The sequence below is a fragment of the Moschus berezovskii genome, chromosome 26, assembly GCF_049115385.1.
Source record: "Moschus berezovskii isolate FMDL1 chromosome 26, NW_MosBer_1.0, whole genome shotgun sequence".
Taxonomy (NCBI): Eukaryota; Metazoa; Chordata; class Mammalia; order Artiodactyla; family Moschidae; genus Moschus; species Moschus berezovskii.
Genome location: NC_142485.1, coordinates 32,394,767 through 32,405,629, shown reverse-complemented (window position 1 = coordinate 32,405,629; position 10,863 = coordinate 32,394,767). Strand labels below are relative to the sequence as shown.

General features: G+C 35.8%; 1 pseudogene across 1 annotated transcript in view; it reads right to left on the bottom strand.

Annotated features, from left to right (window-relative positions):
- Nucleotides 1–244: 244 nt before the first annotated feature.
- Nucleotides 245–10,863, bottom strand: part of LOC148773765 (uncharacterized) — a 40,015-nt pseudogene continuing 29,396 nt past the window's right edge. Inside the window, exon 4 of the transcript XR_016036489.1 lies at nucleotides 245–4,849. The product of XR_016036489.1 is annotated as an uncharacterized LOC148773765 (transcript). The remainder of the gene's footprint in view (nucleotides 4,850–10,863) is intronic.

The following is a 10,863-nucleotide window of genomic DNA, read 5'->3' as shown; positions in this document are numbered from 1 at the left end:
ATCCAATTTCAGGGCCCTTGAACCAGCTAAGAAGCAAAAGTGATATTGTTAGCATTTTGAAAGCTTCCACATCATTTTTTTGTGGGTATTCTCAATGTCTTTGTAATCTAAACCAAAGATGTCAACCCATAATGGAACATAAATGGTTATGTATAATTTTCCTCATAGTTTCATATGAAAATGATTTAGACTTTTATTAAGATGTTTGGGATAAAAGGACACAATCTTTATTTACAAGTTTTTTTTTGTAATTAGCATTCTTTCAGAGCCAGTTTTGTCTGTCAGGTAAATCAGCATTCAGGGACTTTTATTGCTCAGACGCTAATGCCAGCTTCTCTTCACATTCACTGTAGTATTCACTCCCAGAGCAATAAACCATAATGGTCTCACTCACCAAGGCCTTTTAATTCATGGATCATAGACGTGATAAATCATAAGAACTCCTCTGGTGCCCTCTTGTCTAGAATGGCCTGATTCTTGCAAGCCAAATGCAGAACACCTTTTCAGAGGGCATCTACTCAATTGAATAAGAATATTCATATTCAAGAAGAGAGATCAAGTGTTTATGTGTAATAGAAGGATAATACACTTTGAAGTGAATGTTGACCCCTAGTTTGCTATGCTTCTATGGATGACAACGGAGCTTTTTCCTAATATACCTTTGAGATTCCACTATCCATCTCCTAAAACCAGTTTCCACATTTCAAGGAGGCAACTGCAGAAGATTAATTTTCTTCCTTTGATAGAAGATGTTTTGTTGTTGTTGATTTCCCACCTTTTCTTGAGATATAATTGACATATAATATTGTACAGTTTTATGGTGTATAGTGTGATGTATAATTGCAAAATTATTATCACAGTAAGGTTAGTTAACACCTCACTTTATCCATCACCTCACATAATTATCTTATGTGTGTGTGTGTGGTGAGAACTTTTAAGATCTATTAGCAATATTCAAGTATATAATACAGTATTGTAACCTATCATCACTGTGTTGTACATTGCATTTTGAACACTTAGTCACCTTGTAACTAGAAGAGTATATGCTTAGATCACAGTCACCCATTTCCCCTTCCCTCCTGGCAACCACCAGTCTACTCTCTATTTCTATGAGTTAAGTGTTTTTAAGAGTCCACATATGAGTGAGATCATACATTAGTATGATGTATTTGTATTTCTCTGTCTGACTTCTTTCACTTAGCCTAATGCCCATGCTTTCACAAATGGCAAGATTTTCTTCTTTTTAATGGCTACATAATATTCCATTATATATATTTGTCATATTTTCCTTACTGTTCATTCATTGAAGGACACAGGTTGTTTCCATATCTTGGCTATTATAAAAAATGCTGTAATGAACACGGAGGTGTATATACATTTGGGGTTTAATGTTTTTATTTCCTTACCCGGAAGTAGAATTGCTGGCTTATATAGAAGTTCAAATCTGGATGTTTTTTATTTATTTTTCTTGGCTATCTTCTCTGTCTACAAATTCCAGGACTATTGGAACAGGAGTGATGAGTGTGGACACCCTTATCTTGTTCCTCAGAGGAAAAGCTTTTCAACTTTTCTTCATTGAATATGTTACTTGTGAGCTTATCGTATCTGGTCTTTATTATGTTGAGGTATGATCCTATAGCCAATTTGAGAGTTTTTTATCATAAAAGGATGTGGAATTTTGTCGGATGCTTTTTCTGCATCGACTTGTATATGTTGAGCCATCCTTGCATCCCAGGTGGATGATCATGGTATACAGACCTTTTAATGTGCTGTTGAATTATGTTTGCTAGTATTTTATTGAGAATTTTTACAATTTATCAGGAATATTGGCCTATAGTTTTGTTTTCTTGTACTTTCTTCATCTGTTATTGATATCAGGATAATTCACACCTTATAAAATGAGTCTGGAAATGTTCCCAATGGAAAATATCTTGGGGAAAATATCATCGCATAACTTAGGACAGGGCAGAATATCCAAGTTCTCTTTGTTGTAACAAATAGCCCCAGGAAGGCTGGAGTCATAGAGGAAGGACCAGTTGAAAAAAACTACTGTCAATGGAATTAACATTTAATTCAGTTTATCTTCTAGAGCACATAGACCCCAGGCTGGGGCACAAGTAACACACATCATCTCAGTGCTCAGAGTTGTGTCTATAAATTTAGAAAAATTCCAGCTATCATATACAATGCCATACTTCTTTTTCCTTCTTCTAGTATTACACTAATAAAACTGCTGTCTTTATCTCCTTCCTTCCAAATAACTGACCATCTATTGACATGAGTGTCGATTGACCTCATCCCAGAGAAGCTGCCTTAGCCTCTTCTGGAGCAGCTTCTTGGAGCCATATTCATCACCTGATCCCTCTTCCCTCCTTCATCACCATGTGGGGATCACAGATTTTTGTACACAACATGCATCTGACAAGGTTCTTCAGATGAATAAAAAAAAAAAGCCACATCAGTAATAGTGTTTTAAAATATTCTGACCCTTTTTAGCATCAAAGTTAATGTTAGTTTTTAGGATTTCATTGGGTCTTCAAAAAGAAAGTAATCAATGACTATTGACATCCTGCAGCACAATAGGTGTTAGATTATAGTGTACTGTTGTGTGTCTGAAAGGATTTAATTTTACTCTTTTTGAAGGGGGGAAAAATCAGCTTTCAAGTTCTGGTTCCCACTTTTTTCAGTGTTCAGTAAATATCAAATATAAAACTGTATATGAATTTGAACACATTTGTTTACATGATCTTTTCATTTTTGCATTTATGCTAATCAACATCCCAGAATCTCCACTCAGTGAGTTCTTTAGAATTAGCTGGTAAGACCTTGGAGTTTCAGTTCAATATTGATTTCTTGTTGAATAAATGCTATTCACACTTAGTAAAAAGGTCAATATTATTGCTAGTTAAGGAACCCTAGGAAGCTTGTTCTGATGCTGAGAATCTGTATCCAATCTGATATAACATGTTTGCAAGACTTTGTTAATTCTGTATTTAACAGTGTTGTGAAATAAAGCCTTGCTTATCTTCCTCATCTGCAGAGGAAATGTGTAAGATAAAATGTGTAAAGATATTCAGATTTTAAAATCTAACTGCTCTTACGAAGTTTAAGACATATGTTTGCTTATCTTAAAAAAGTCATAAAAATGATTAAATGATGTGCAAAATATTTGGTGCAGTTTAATAAAGGACAATTGACTATTTTATGTAAGTGACCCACACTTGCAGAGACAATATTTGAAAAATCATCCAGTTTGCTTTCTTTGATAAGTCATTAGAGATTTTATCTGTTATCTTAGTTTTAGCAGAGGATTTAAGATCATCCTGTGCTTTGCTTTTTTCTCTCTCCTGGGTTATTTTTCTTAAGGTCATTCCACAATGGAAATGAGCCTACAAAGAAGGGTAAAGGAAGCATTGCTTTCTTGAAAAGAACTCAGAGAGTAGAGATTGAAAGTTGTGTTTTGGGACTAGAAATAGATTTCATGTGTTCATTCTGTCCTTACTGTCTATTACCAGAGATAATTGAGAGTTGACTGGACTTAAATGAATAATGAATATACACCCAGTGCATCTTTTAATGTATCTAAGAATATGTCAGATTACCTTTAAGGAATTAACATCTCTTTGTATATGTATTTTCTTAAATATAAGCCCACCATCGTTAGCAAAGTTAGTCTGAAACAAATCAGACACCAAAGAAGTGTTACAAATAAAATCAAGTGTGTGTGTGTGTGTGTGTGTTTAAGGGAAAAGAGGGAGGGTAGGAGGGAGAGAATGAATGAAAGGTACATTTCTAGACTCTGGAAACATCAGGAAGTGATTCACTCTTGTTACTTTTAACCATGTTGATGAAGTATTACCTGAATGAACTATTTCCAGATTTCTTAACCAGAGTATGTTGAAGATACACACATAATTTACCCTTCTCCTAATGATGCAGGTTCATCATTATAACTATTGCACAGTAACTTTCTTAGACCATCAGTTCAGTTCAGTTCATTTCAGTTCCTCAGTTGAGTGTCCAACTCTTCGAAACCCCATGGACTGCAGCACACCAGGCTTCTCTGTCCATCACTACTTCCGGAGCTTATTCCAACCATGCCCATTGTGTCACTGACGATTTTCAACCATTTCATCCTCTGTCGTCCCCTACTCCTCCTGCCCTCAATCTTTCCCAGCATCAGGGTCTTTTCAAATGAGTCAGTTCTTCGCATCAGGTGGCCAAAGTATTAGAGTTTCAGCTTCAATATCAGTCCTTTCAATGAATATTCAGGACTGATTTCCTTTAGAATGGACTGGTTGGATCTCCTTGCAGTTGAAGGGACTCTCAAGTCTCCTCCAACACCACAGTTCAAAAGCATCAATTCTTTGGCAATCAGCTTTCTTCACAGTCCAACTCTCACATCCATATACGACTACTGGTAAAACCATAGCTTTGACTAAGTGGACCTTTGTTGGCAAAGAAATGTCTCTGTTTTTTAATATGCTGTCTAGGTTGGTCATAACTTCCCTTCCAAGGAGTAAGCGTCTTTTAATTTCATGGCTTCAATCACCATCCACAGTGATTTTGGAGTCCAGAAAAATAAAGTCAGCCACTGTTTCCGCTGTTTCCCCATCTATTTGCCATGAAATGATGGGACCAGATGCCATGATCTTAGTTTTCTGAATGTTGAGCTTTAAGCCAACTTTTTCACTCTCCTCTTTCACTTTCATCAAGAGGCTCTTTAGTTCTTCTTCACTTTCTGCCATAAGGGTGGTGTCATCTGCATATCTGAGGTTATTTATATTTCTCCTGGCAATCTTGATTCCAGCTTGTGCTTCCTCCAGCTCAGCGTTTCTCATGATGTACTCTGCATATAAGTTAAATAAATAGAGTTATTACTTAACCCTGGATGGAGGGAGGTTCATGACATTGTACAGGAGACAGGAATCAAGACCATCCCAAAGAAAAAGAAATGCAAAAAAGCAAAATGACTTTCTGAAAAGGCTTTACAAATAGCTGTGAAAAGAAGGGAAGCAAAAAGCAAAGGGGGAAAAGGAAAGATATACCCATTTGAATGCAAAGTTCCAAAGAATAGTAAGGATAGATAAGAAAGCCTTCCTCAGCGATCAGTGCAAAGAAATAGAGGAAAACAACAGAATAGGAAAGACTAGAGATCTCTTCAAGAAAATTAGAGATACCAAGGGAACATTTTATGCAAATATGGGCTCGATAAAGGACAGAAATGGTAGGGACCTAACAGAAGCAAAAGATATTAAGAAGAGGTGGCAAGAATACACAGTATAGCTGTACAATAAAGATCTTTAAGACCCAGATAATCACGATGGTGTGATCACTCACCTAGAGCCAGACATCCTAGAATGTGAAGTCAAGTGGGCCTTAGGAAGCATCACTATGAACAAAGCTAGTGGAGGAGATGGAATTCCCATTGAGTTGTTTCAAATCCTGAAAGATGATGCTGTAAAAGTGCTGCACTCAGTATGCCAGCAAATTTGGAAAACTCAGCACAGGACTGGAAAAGGTCCGTTTTCATTCCAATCCCGAAGAAAGGCAATGCCAAAGAATACTCAAACTACTGCACAATTGCACTCATCTCACACCCTAGTAAAGTAATGCTTAAAATTCTCCAAGTCAGGCTTCACCAATACGTGAACCATGAACTTTGAGATATTCAAGCTGGTTTTAGAAAAGGCAGAGAAACCAGAGATCAAATTGCTAATATCTGCTGGATCATTGAAAAAACAAGAGAGTTCCAGAAAAACATCTACTTCTGCTTTATTGACTATGCCAAAGCCATTTACTATGTGGATCACAATAAACTGTGGAAAATTCTGAAAGAGATGGGAATACCACACCACCTGACCTGCCTCCTGAGAAATCTGTATGTAGGTCAGGAAGCAACAGTTAGAATGGACATGGAAGAACAGACTGGTTCCAAATAGGAAAAGGAGTACATCAAGGCTGTGTATTGTCACCCTACTTATTTAACCACTTGAGACCTTACTTATTACATATTTTCTTTTTCAGAGAATAAAATAAGTTGAATTAGTATTGTTATCCAGAAACAAAATGCCCCAAACAGAATCCTAGATCCAAGAAATGGACAAAAGTCTTTATAAAGTAGAAACACAGTTCACACCTCTTCCCCACCACCCTCAGTTAAACCTGTACTCACCATAAGTGACAGAGAACAGGTTCTCTCCAGAGTCCAGCACCACAAAAGCAGGGTCTGTTTGTAACACTGGTGAGTAAGATTGGAAGTAGAAACTGAGCGGTCTACAGTGAAGAATGTGCTAGCTGGAAGCAGACTTAGTCAGGTAGATTCAGGAAGGTTCTCATTAAGCTCTCCAACAGAGAAACAAAGCGTTTTCATTCGAAAAATATGTTTGTCCTCAAAGTTATCTTCCCCTGGAGAAGGAAATGGCAAGCCACTCCAGGACTCTTGCCTGGGAAATCCTATGTTCAGAGGACCCTGGCAGGCTATGGTCCATAGGGTACAAGGAGTCGGACACAACTTGGCACAAAGTTATCTTCTTGCTTTACCCTTGAAAATCTGTTAGATTCCAAACCTGATTCGACAGCAATATGCAAAATGGTTACCCTTTCCCCTCTCATCTGAAATCACGTTGTTTTAGTGTTTGTTGACTAAATTAACCATATCTGCTGACAGCGCTAAATCTGAAAAAAGAACTCCAAATAAAACTTTGCTGGAGGACCATGCCTATGACCCATGGATCCCATGGATCCCATGGGGTAAGACAGAAGCTCTACCTCGGGACTCGACACCCCCAAGTTCAGACAAAGCCAAGAATTACCAACTCTCACCTTATTTGGGGGCTTCCCAGGTGGCACTAGTGGTAAAGAACCTGCTTGCCAATGTAGGAAACCTAAGAGACACAGGTTTGCTCCCTGCGTTGGGAAGATGCCCTGGAGAAGGAAATGGCAACACACTCTAGTATTCTTGCCTGGAGAACCCAATTGACAAAGGACCTGGTGGGCTACAGTTCACAGGGTTCCAAAGAATCAGACACGACTATAGCAACTTAGCATGCATGCACGTTATTCTCAGCTCAGACACTCTGAGAGAGAACTTTTTCCTGGACAGAGTAGCGATAGCATGGCATATTAAATTTCAGAGCCCAAATCCATCTTTGCAAAGGGTGGCTTTTTAAACAAGGAGCAGAATCAGTTCAGTTCAGTTCAGTCGCTCAGTCGTGTCCGACTCTTTGCGACCCCATGAATCACAGCACGCCAGGCCTCCCTGTCCATCACCAACTCCCAGAGTTCAGTCAAACTCATGTCCATCGAGTCGGTGATGCCATCCAGCCATCTCATTCTCTGTCATCCCCTTCTCCTCCCGCCCCCAATCCCTCCCAGCATCAGAGTCTTTTCCAGTGAGTCAACTCGTCGCATGAGGTGGCCAAAGTTTTGCAGTTTCAGCTTTAGCATCAGTCCTTCCAATGAACACCCAGGATTGATCTCCTTTAGAATGGACTGGTTGGATCTCCTTGCAGTCCAAGGGACTCTCAAGAGTCTTCTCCAGCACCACAGTTCAAAAGCATCAATTCTTCAGTGATCAGCTTTCTTCACAGTCCAACTCTCACATCCATACATGACCACGGGAAAAACCATAGCCTTGACTAGACGGATCTTTGTTGGCAAAGTAATGTCTCTGCTTTTTAATATGCTATCTAGGTTGGTCATAACTTTCCTTCCAAGGAGTAAGTGTGTTTTAATTTCATGGCTGCAATTAGCATCTGCACTGATTTTGGAGCCCCAAAAAATAAAGTCTGACACTGTTTCCCCATCTATTTCCCATAGGTTTAAATGCACATGTGGACTTAAATGCATGTTGATAGGATGAATCCAAGTGAATATATTTGTAGGACACCATATGCTCCAATTATACTTACAGTCATGAAAAATCAGGGACTTATCAAATAAATGACTAAATAAAAATGATTTTAGAATATTTGCTCACACAAACTGCCTTTCTATTTCTTAGGGATGTGTGAGTAAAGGGTTAATATCATATATAAGGTAGATGTTTAATGGATAAATTTAAAAGCAGCTAAGAACATAGCATCCTGTATATAACTTTCATAATTGTGCGTTCCTCCAGAGATAATGGATATCATTATCAGCAGCGCCTGTCCTAGGAAACTTGGCAAGGTTATGATTGTTTGTTACAGCTTTGGTTATATTAACATACACATTAATATTTATAAATATTTGATGTCATGTTAATTTTTCATATAAGATGATTTATGTAATGTTGCTGTGCCCTGTTAGAGGGCATTTGCAATATGCTTCAAAAGGGAGCTGAATTGATGCATGTTCTTTAAGGGGACTTGCCTGTATATCACTGTTCTTACAATGTATTATTCTGAACAAAAGTGTTTCCAAATTATGTGAATTGTGGATTTACTCCATTAACATTTTAAATAAAACATAAAGGAAAAGATCATGCTGAAACTATTTGCTGCATTTTTAAAATAAGCTCTGTTCTCTTGAAGCAGAACAAAGTTTACTGAAACACTCTTTTTCAAAAACGAAGTCAGCAAGTAAGCAATCCTTTTAAAATTTTGTTTTAAATTTTATTTAGCCTATATAGCATGCAAACTAGGATATTTAGAAAAGAATATTAACTTGGGATGAGGAAAAATTGCAGTTCTCTTGTGTATCTTTGTCAACTTTCTTTTGCTGAAGAATATTTTATTGTGATCAAATTTGAATATAAAGGAAATTGAATAAAAATTAGGCCAAGTATGTATTATAAATCAAATCTAAGTTATTAAATGAATATTTGCTTTGGGTGAAAACATTAATTTGTTTTTAGAATGTTTAAGCTACTTTAAGCAGAAATTTGGTTTATATATATTATGATGACTTGAAGCTAATAATATAAAGTATAAGGAATTATAGGTTTGATTAGTAATTATAGTAGACTTTTCTAAATAGTTCATCAGCCTGCATTACCAAATACTATTGTTATAGTGCTCTACTTTTTCATTTTGGATCAAAAGAGCCACAGAATAAAATCTGAAGAAAAACTCAAAAGTCCTATTTTATATGGTAATTCATTTCTCTGTTATAATAGATGTTACCTTTTAATACTTTTTTTTCTGTGTAGAAACTTTTTAGTGTAGTCTGTAGTTATGCTATTAGCAAAAGCAAAAGAACTATTAATAAAATTTGAGTTTTGGTGTACTTTTTTTCAACAGTTTAAAATATCCATTTAATTGTTCCTTTTTCCCTATTAAAAGAAACTTGAGATTCATGTTTTCTTTAAGGAGAAGAACTCAGTATTAACTTATATTTATCTTTCTATATATCCAAAATGAGACATCAACCTATGGTATAACAATTGGAATTTACTCTTTAAATTTTAGAATTTTGGAAATCCTCATTTAAAGTATATCTGTATAAGCCTTGAATTAAATATTGTTCTTTCAATTTATCATCAAATAATAATTGTTACTTTTTAATTCATTCCTTACACTAAATTAAGCCCTTGAAAAATTAAAAATCAACTCAAGAAAGTAGCTTTTATTTGACATTCTAAATTTCAGTCTGCTCTTTATCCACTTTCACAAAACTAACAATTAATTTGAATTTAAATGTAATGACTTTTTCCCTCATATTTTCATATTCAAATTAATTCTGTCATCACGATTATTCATATTACAAAAAAATTACACCAGGTTATGAGGGAGGAAAACGCCTTAATTTAAGGTTACACAGAAAGATCTGTGGCAACAAAGCATGTGGAAAAAATGAGAATAAGAGTTGCATTCCCAAGTGATAGCTAGCATTCCACAGAGTATATCACTATCAAGCCATTTTGAATTCACATAATAAATACCACGTGAAAAAGAAAGTTGCTAAGGCAAATAGTTTTTAAAAAGCAGTAAGTAGTAGATAAATTGTGTTAAGCATACATAATATGAGCTAGCACCTAAGTATGCTGAGCTTAGAATATTTGTATTACAGATGTTGAAATCTACTTCTATTCCATAATGTGCAATATTAGACAAAGCAAAGGAAGATATGCACATAGGTATTTTTACATATAGACAAACATCCAATCTTAATCAGAATTCACCCTTCAAAATTCTTTTTCCTAAAGAAGTATTAAAAATTTTTGAGGTAAAATAGTGTTTATGATCAAAAAGTTACAAAATAAAGTAACTGAAATTGTCAAATGCATCAGCAGAACCACTTCATTTGAAAGAGTACGATGTGTCACCAATCAGGGAAAACCCAGAAAAAAAAAAGGCGGGGGCCCTAGGTATAAAAAGATAATCTGAAAAGGGTAATCAGAGGATGAATCCCACATAAAGAATGGTATTATACTTTATACTGCTGAAATAAGCCTTTTGACAACTGAAATTTGTAAATAAATCAGACTGAAAGTTTTCTATGATGCACTGATTCTTTTATAGGTATAAACATGTATTAAGAAAATAGTAAGTTAAGAAAAATAAGGTAGATTCTTATTTGTGTTATTTTTTAATCATCCAGCAGTGTATGCTGCCAAGTGACTGTGTTAACTTAGTTTATTTTAAAACAAAGGCAAACTATAAAGCTAGAGTAAGAAATTTAGATATAAAATGTAGACGTCTATCTCCCATCTATCTGCTCATCCATATACATAAGTAAACACACACACCAATATGCAGATATATCTGTGGGGATCTCCAAATATACAACTCTGGATTGAGTTAGCTAATAATTTTCCTACTGTAAAGTTTCTAATCTAGTCATAATATTGCAAAGAAACAGAACCATAATCAGAATAGCTTACCACTCCAAATTAGTTTGTATTATTTTTCTAAATTTAGGCAGAGCAAATGTAAGTAT